The sequence below is a fragment of the Sphaeramia orbicularis genome, chromosome 1, assembly GCF_902148855.1.
Source record: "Sphaeramia orbicularis chromosome 1, fSphaOr1.1, whole genome shotgun sequence".
Lineage (NCBI taxonomy): Eukaryota > Metazoa > Chordata > Actinopteri > Kurtiformes > Apogonidae > Sphaeramia > Sphaeramia orbicularis.
The window spans coordinates 35,129,919-35,135,702 of record NC_043957.1 but is presented as its reverse complement, the minus strand read 5'-3'; the positions used below and the strand labels follow the sequence as shown (position 1 = coordinate 35,135,702).

The 5,784-nt window shown below is 36.5% G+C and overlaps 1 protein-coding gene across 2 annotated transcripts in view; it reads left to right on the top strand.

The window, feature by feature from the left end:
- Window positions 1-1,541: 1,541 nt before the first annotated feature.
- The window catches only part of cacng5a (calcium channel, voltage-dependent, gamma subunit 5a), a 36,009-nt gene continuing 31,766 nt past the window's right edge, over window positions 1,542-5,784 (top strand). The window contains exon 1 of one of the 2 annotated variants that reach the window (XM_030140855.1): window positions 1,542-1,843. The gene's annotated coding sequence lies outside the window, so the exon portion shown is untranslated. The remainder of the gene's footprint in view (window positions 1,844-5,784) is intronic. The other variant, XM_030140860.1, reaches the window with a different exon arrangement.

The following is a 5,784-nucleotide window of genomic DNA, read 5'->3' as shown; positions in this document are numbered from 1 at the left end:
AGATCAGGTTTATCAAGAAGAGCAATTGCAGTGGATGGGATGATGCATAAGTGTCCACTGTGTTGGCTGATATGGAACTAAAACAACAAAACCCATGAATATTCAAGAGAACAGCTGTAGAATAACTGTCCACTGAAGTAACCACTATGCATGAAAGGGTTAATATCTGCACTGTGTGAATACAATGACACAAGTTAAATGAAGAGAGCTATTATTCAATGCCATCTCAATAATATGTGTTTTAACTTTGGACTTTGGAGGTTTAACATACAAATCCCACACTGTAAAAAATGACTGTAGAATTAAGACCAAAAAGTTGTAAAATTGCAACATAAAAAGACTGTAAGTGACAATACAATGCAAAGTTGTTTATTTGAAAAGATTTTTGTGTTAACGATTGAATCACACATATCTGTAGTTTCTACAGGAAGAGTATGTGAACAAAACCAGATTTGTGTGTAGAAATGATGTATTTCTATTGTTTTTAGAAAATAAAACTGTAAATTGAAATACAATGTGGTACCGTTTAAATTGCAAGACCATAATGTTGAAATAGCGGCATATTTGCTTTTATATATATATATATATATATATATATATATATATATATATATATATATATATATATATATATATATATATTATATATCAAAAGTTACAAAAAGTAACATTTAACAATTTAACACTTTAAACTTGTAAATTAATGGGTTGGTAGAGCGACTTGTCCAATAACCAAAGGGTTGGTGGTTCGAATCCTGGCTCTGACTTTCCATATGTCAAATTGTCCATGGAAGACACTGAACCTTAAATTGTTCCCAGTTGAACCTGGTGGATTTGGAAAGTGCTTTGGACACCATGAAGGTGGAGAAAATGAGCTAAATAAGTGCAGTCCATTCACCTGTTAAATCCAGTGTTAAATCTACATGTTTAAACTGTTAAATCTACATGTTACTCTGTAAATATGTTTACAGTTGGATGTGTTTTTTACAGTATTGTTCAGGAAATCACAGCTGCCAGTTTTTTTCCGTAAAAACTACAGGATTTTTTTTTTTTTTTACAGTGCATGCATAAGAAAAAAAAACAAAACAAGAATCTGTGTTCTACGTGTATTTTTGTGCAGTTCAGCTTTTTCAGGGAGCTCAGACAATACAAGAACTGTTAGGTTCCTACTAACACCCATTCGTGCAAAAACACTACATAGCCTGGAGGAAAATAAAATTAGAGTATGCAGCAAAAAAAAAAAAAAAAAAAAAAAAAGGAATTTAGTCTAATAACTATATATTTTGACATAGTGATGGACAGACCATAAGATGAACCATGTCATCTGTGCCCAAAAAAAGCACACATCATGGCCAGGACTCTTGGATCTCGGGGGCATGCAACTCCCAGTTCTTCTTGGTTGTCTGACACACATATCCTACAGTAACACTTGGAACAAAACCCAACTAATTTAAAGGACATTTCGTGCGTAAAATCGTGCCTTTGACGCATAGGGTTTAAATCCTTTGCATTTCATTGTGCACTGGGTTCATCCATTCGCTCCATGATACACATTGATTATTGCCACATCACATGCAAAATAACACCAGCCCCTTCGCCTCCGCAAACCTTGAGAGAGGTGGAGCGCCGACTTGTTTGCCACGTGCCACCCGCGGCACCGTTAGTACATGCTTGGATAGTAGATGTCGCGAGCTTGGCATCTGAGGGTCTCGTCCGGCTTTCACAGGGTTCCGCGCGCCAAACACGAGACAACACGGAGCGAGTGAACGAGCAGGAACAAGAAGGGAAGGGATAGAGGAAGAGGAAAAACTGCGCTTTTTATTTACGAGCCTTCTTCGTGAAGGTAGGAGATACTTTGTATATTATTTTCAGTTCTTCTGAACAATGCAGCTTCTATATTTACATCAAAAATTGGGTTTCTTTTCATGTACTTCTTCACTAGGACTTGAATGAGTGCCAAATAGAGAACAACAATATTATCTTATTATGTACATTTAGTGTATTTTGGTGTTAATCATACATATTTTTACTCGCTGACAATATTAGACTCACAGGTTAACACTAGTTATATTGTGCGTGTTTTCCGACATTTGCAGTACTTTCATACAGCCCATATATATTTCCAGCGCCAGTAAAAGAAAAAAAAAAAAAAAAAACGTGGGCGAATGGAGCTTAAATGGATTAGTCTCCTCTTCTTCACCCTATAAACCACAGACTTATAGGACTAAACAACAGTTCTGTATTGACTGTTTTGTTTGGGAGGTTTTGTAACAACTTCAGCACCACGGACAGCGATTTGAGCTGCAGCCAAACGCTAAACAGCTGGTTGGATTATAGAGCAGCACAGGTACAGCCAACAAGTGGACTGACAGAATTTATTTATCATCTTAATACACACTGTTGTTAAAGATCACTAACAGCAGGATAAGGTGAGAAAAATAAGGTATTTGATAGAAATTTTTTTTCTGAGTCTCAGTTTCTTGAAATATTGCAATGCTGTTGAAGGATGTCTGAAAGCAAATAGCCTGTAAACATTTCAAAAAGCAATTCTATGTCTCCAATGAAATATTTTAAGAGCAGCAATCCTCAGCCCACAGGCCTATTTGGCTCCTAGCCATTGCTCAGTGTGCCAGCCAGACAAACACTCATAGAGCAGATATTTAAATGGTGATGGTGCAGGCTGCAAGGAGAGGATTTGTCTGCAGTTTTAAAGAGAAATGACCAATAGCCACTGTCCCACAGAGGCCTCATTTTGGCTTCTTACACCTTTTCTGGGTGAGAGACTACTTGCTGCTGAAATATACTGTTATAAATGTTATCTGGGTGCAATTCATTAAAAGCGCAGGAGAAATGTCACTCATAATGATAAGAGATATGATCATTTTTTAATTTTATATTTGAAAAGTCTCATTTATACTCTTCTAATCACCTTCAGTAGAGTATAATTTCCTTTACTCTAAAACTAGGTTCATCCAGGAGGTAAATAGGCTTAAAAACCAGCACGTTTCCAGAATGGATTTAATTAAAATAAATAAATAAATAAATAAATAAAAAATCTTCCCTTGTTCCTCCACTGTGAGATATTTTATCAATCACTGCAGTCTGAAATCCTTATCATACTTACAAAAGCTGAACTAACAACTTGAACCTAATATTCTTGTTTTCATTCATACTTGATAAGTCTTTCTGTAGCCAGTGTTAAATAAGACACTTTCATGCAATATGTTACAAAACACAGCCTCTGCATGGTTTTAATGATGAATCAAGCGGTCACACTTCATTCCTTTTCCATCCTCGAGTTACATTAACTCTACATGTCTGTTTGCCTTCTACTTATTTATCACTGGAAAGCAATTACTCATAGATGTTATTAACTTTACTCATAATTCTGAGTATTAATATTTCATCCACTGAAGGACAGTCTGATAAGAAAGTCCTCAAAACCGAAACAGGATGCTTAGTTTTTATATGTAGAAAAAAACAGAACAGTACTGAATGTGACACAAACAAACAGTTCCCACAACAAGATATAAATGTTTGATATATAAAAACATTTTTAGTATTCCCTCCTTTTACTCAGGATCAGCACCAAAGTGTTTTTGCTCTGTATTTATGTTGAATAATCAGGAAATTAACCCAAAATTGCACAAATAGACAGTGTTTCAGTCCTGAAAATAACCTTTCAAAAATGTAGTTGTAATGATTGAACTAGTATAAGAACAATAAAGAAACAAAAGCTAACTCTGACTATTAAAAGCATTTTATGTATTTCTAAAGAATAAATGTTTTTACTCTTTTGTGAGTCTGTGTCATTTGAGTACTGGCAGCACTGCGTGTTACGTACGTGAGCTTTTTGCTCTATTATCTTTTATCCAGTAGTTCTGCCTCTGTGGCTTGCCCTTGTTTTCTTCCGTATCCCCTGCTCCAGTCATGTAAAATTCACTACCAAATAGGAAGCCTTGTTTTAGGATTCACTCATCAGTTCATTCATGCTCGACTAATTCGGAAGCCTCTCAGTATAGTGTTGCCTGGCGACAGGGTCGAGTCAAGCACTTATAAATGGGAGACTTGTTCTCACAACAAACACAGGAAAATGAATGTTTGTGTTATTACTGTCGGCCATCGTTTTTCTCCAAGTGTCAATGGCTTGTCCATACTCTTGGCCATTTACAGAAATGAAATTGTGTTGGAAATTTGCGTCAGTTATGTATTGTACAACAAGGCATTTAAGAGTCATTGCCAGCACTTTATGTTTTAGAAAACCAAATATATTTATAGACCTCTTTACCCTTATCTCCTTACCTTTGTGATCATATAACCAGAAGATGATGCAAGCTGACTGACTGACTGACTGACTCCATAAGCATTCTGATCATGATACCATATGAAGAATATGCACTAGATGGCTGCCCCGTACCAAAACCATTTGCTAAAAGACATAAGGAGACTCCCTTTGGAACAGTATGAAAGGTTTGGGCTGTATCCAGAGCTGCCCCTTCCAATTAACATGATCTAAAGTTGCAAAAAAAGAGATGTACTGCATTTTGTTGCAGGCTGCTCTGGTGTCTTCACAGTAAGCAAAGAGAATACCTCCCACATGAGGTCAACTGACTCAACTGCTTCCGTTCAAGTATGCCACATTTAATATCCATTTGTCCGATTTTTAACCTGAATCGCACAATGTGGGCTTTAATATGGAGATGACATACTGACACAAAATTTTCACTTTGTTCCCGTGCCTTGACAGCTCCCCACCGCCACCTTTCTGTGCTTTTTGCTGGATGATGTGTTGTAAGTTGTCTGGCCCAGAGCACAGATTTGATATGAACGACGGGTCTGTATTTCTCTTTTGAAGGCTTGCCTTTAAGGTACATGCTGAGGCATCTCCAAATTTAGACAACTGAGAAGTCAGGCTAGCTTGTTATCTCCCACTGGAAGCCAACATAAGCTTAAAGATAATAGCTGATAGATGTGAACATATGGGGAAAAAAAACGTCCTGTGTGCATTGTTGTTAATCACAAAGACTTGGTACCAGGCAAAAGAACAACGGCTACTATTTGCAGTTTGGAGGAGTCAAAGAAATTAAGGAACATCAGTGTTGGCATCAGTTTGGTTTGCATTAACTTCTTTTGAGGATGTCAGACTATGACAGGCTGCAATAAATTACTTCTCCTACAGGTTCAACACACTCTTCATACTCATAGGGAATAAAATACTGCTTCTTTTGTCTTGTCTTGAATAAGTTTGGTGGAAACAACAGGGTTTTTTCTACATTTTCAGAGGACTTAGATGCTGTCCAGACTAAACTAATTTCCCAAAGTTTGTGGAAGACTTAGGCAAACAGATGGGGGATTTAAGGAGTCTGAGAAATGCTTTGAATAAATAATAATGATAATAATTACAATAATCATCATCGTTTGTCATTTTGGACCACATCCAAAAAGCATATAGTCATTGTTTTTTTTTTTTTTTGTTTTGTTTGTTTTTTTTAATCTTAGCTAGTACAGATTTTCTATTTAAAGGATCTAATTTCAAAGATGCTCCCCAACATGACTTGGGAGCTGCACCTATGCCTCATAATGGAAGGAAAAACCCTGACAGGGTAGTAGTATTGTTTAGTGTTGTTTATTAGGATGCCCATTAGCTACAGTGTAACAGCAGCTGTTCTTCCACAAAATATTCGACAGTGCAACAATGAGCCATAGTAACTACATCCTACACACATTACACAATAAATAAGGGGATGGCATTAGAACATAAACAAGACAATTACAACAACACAC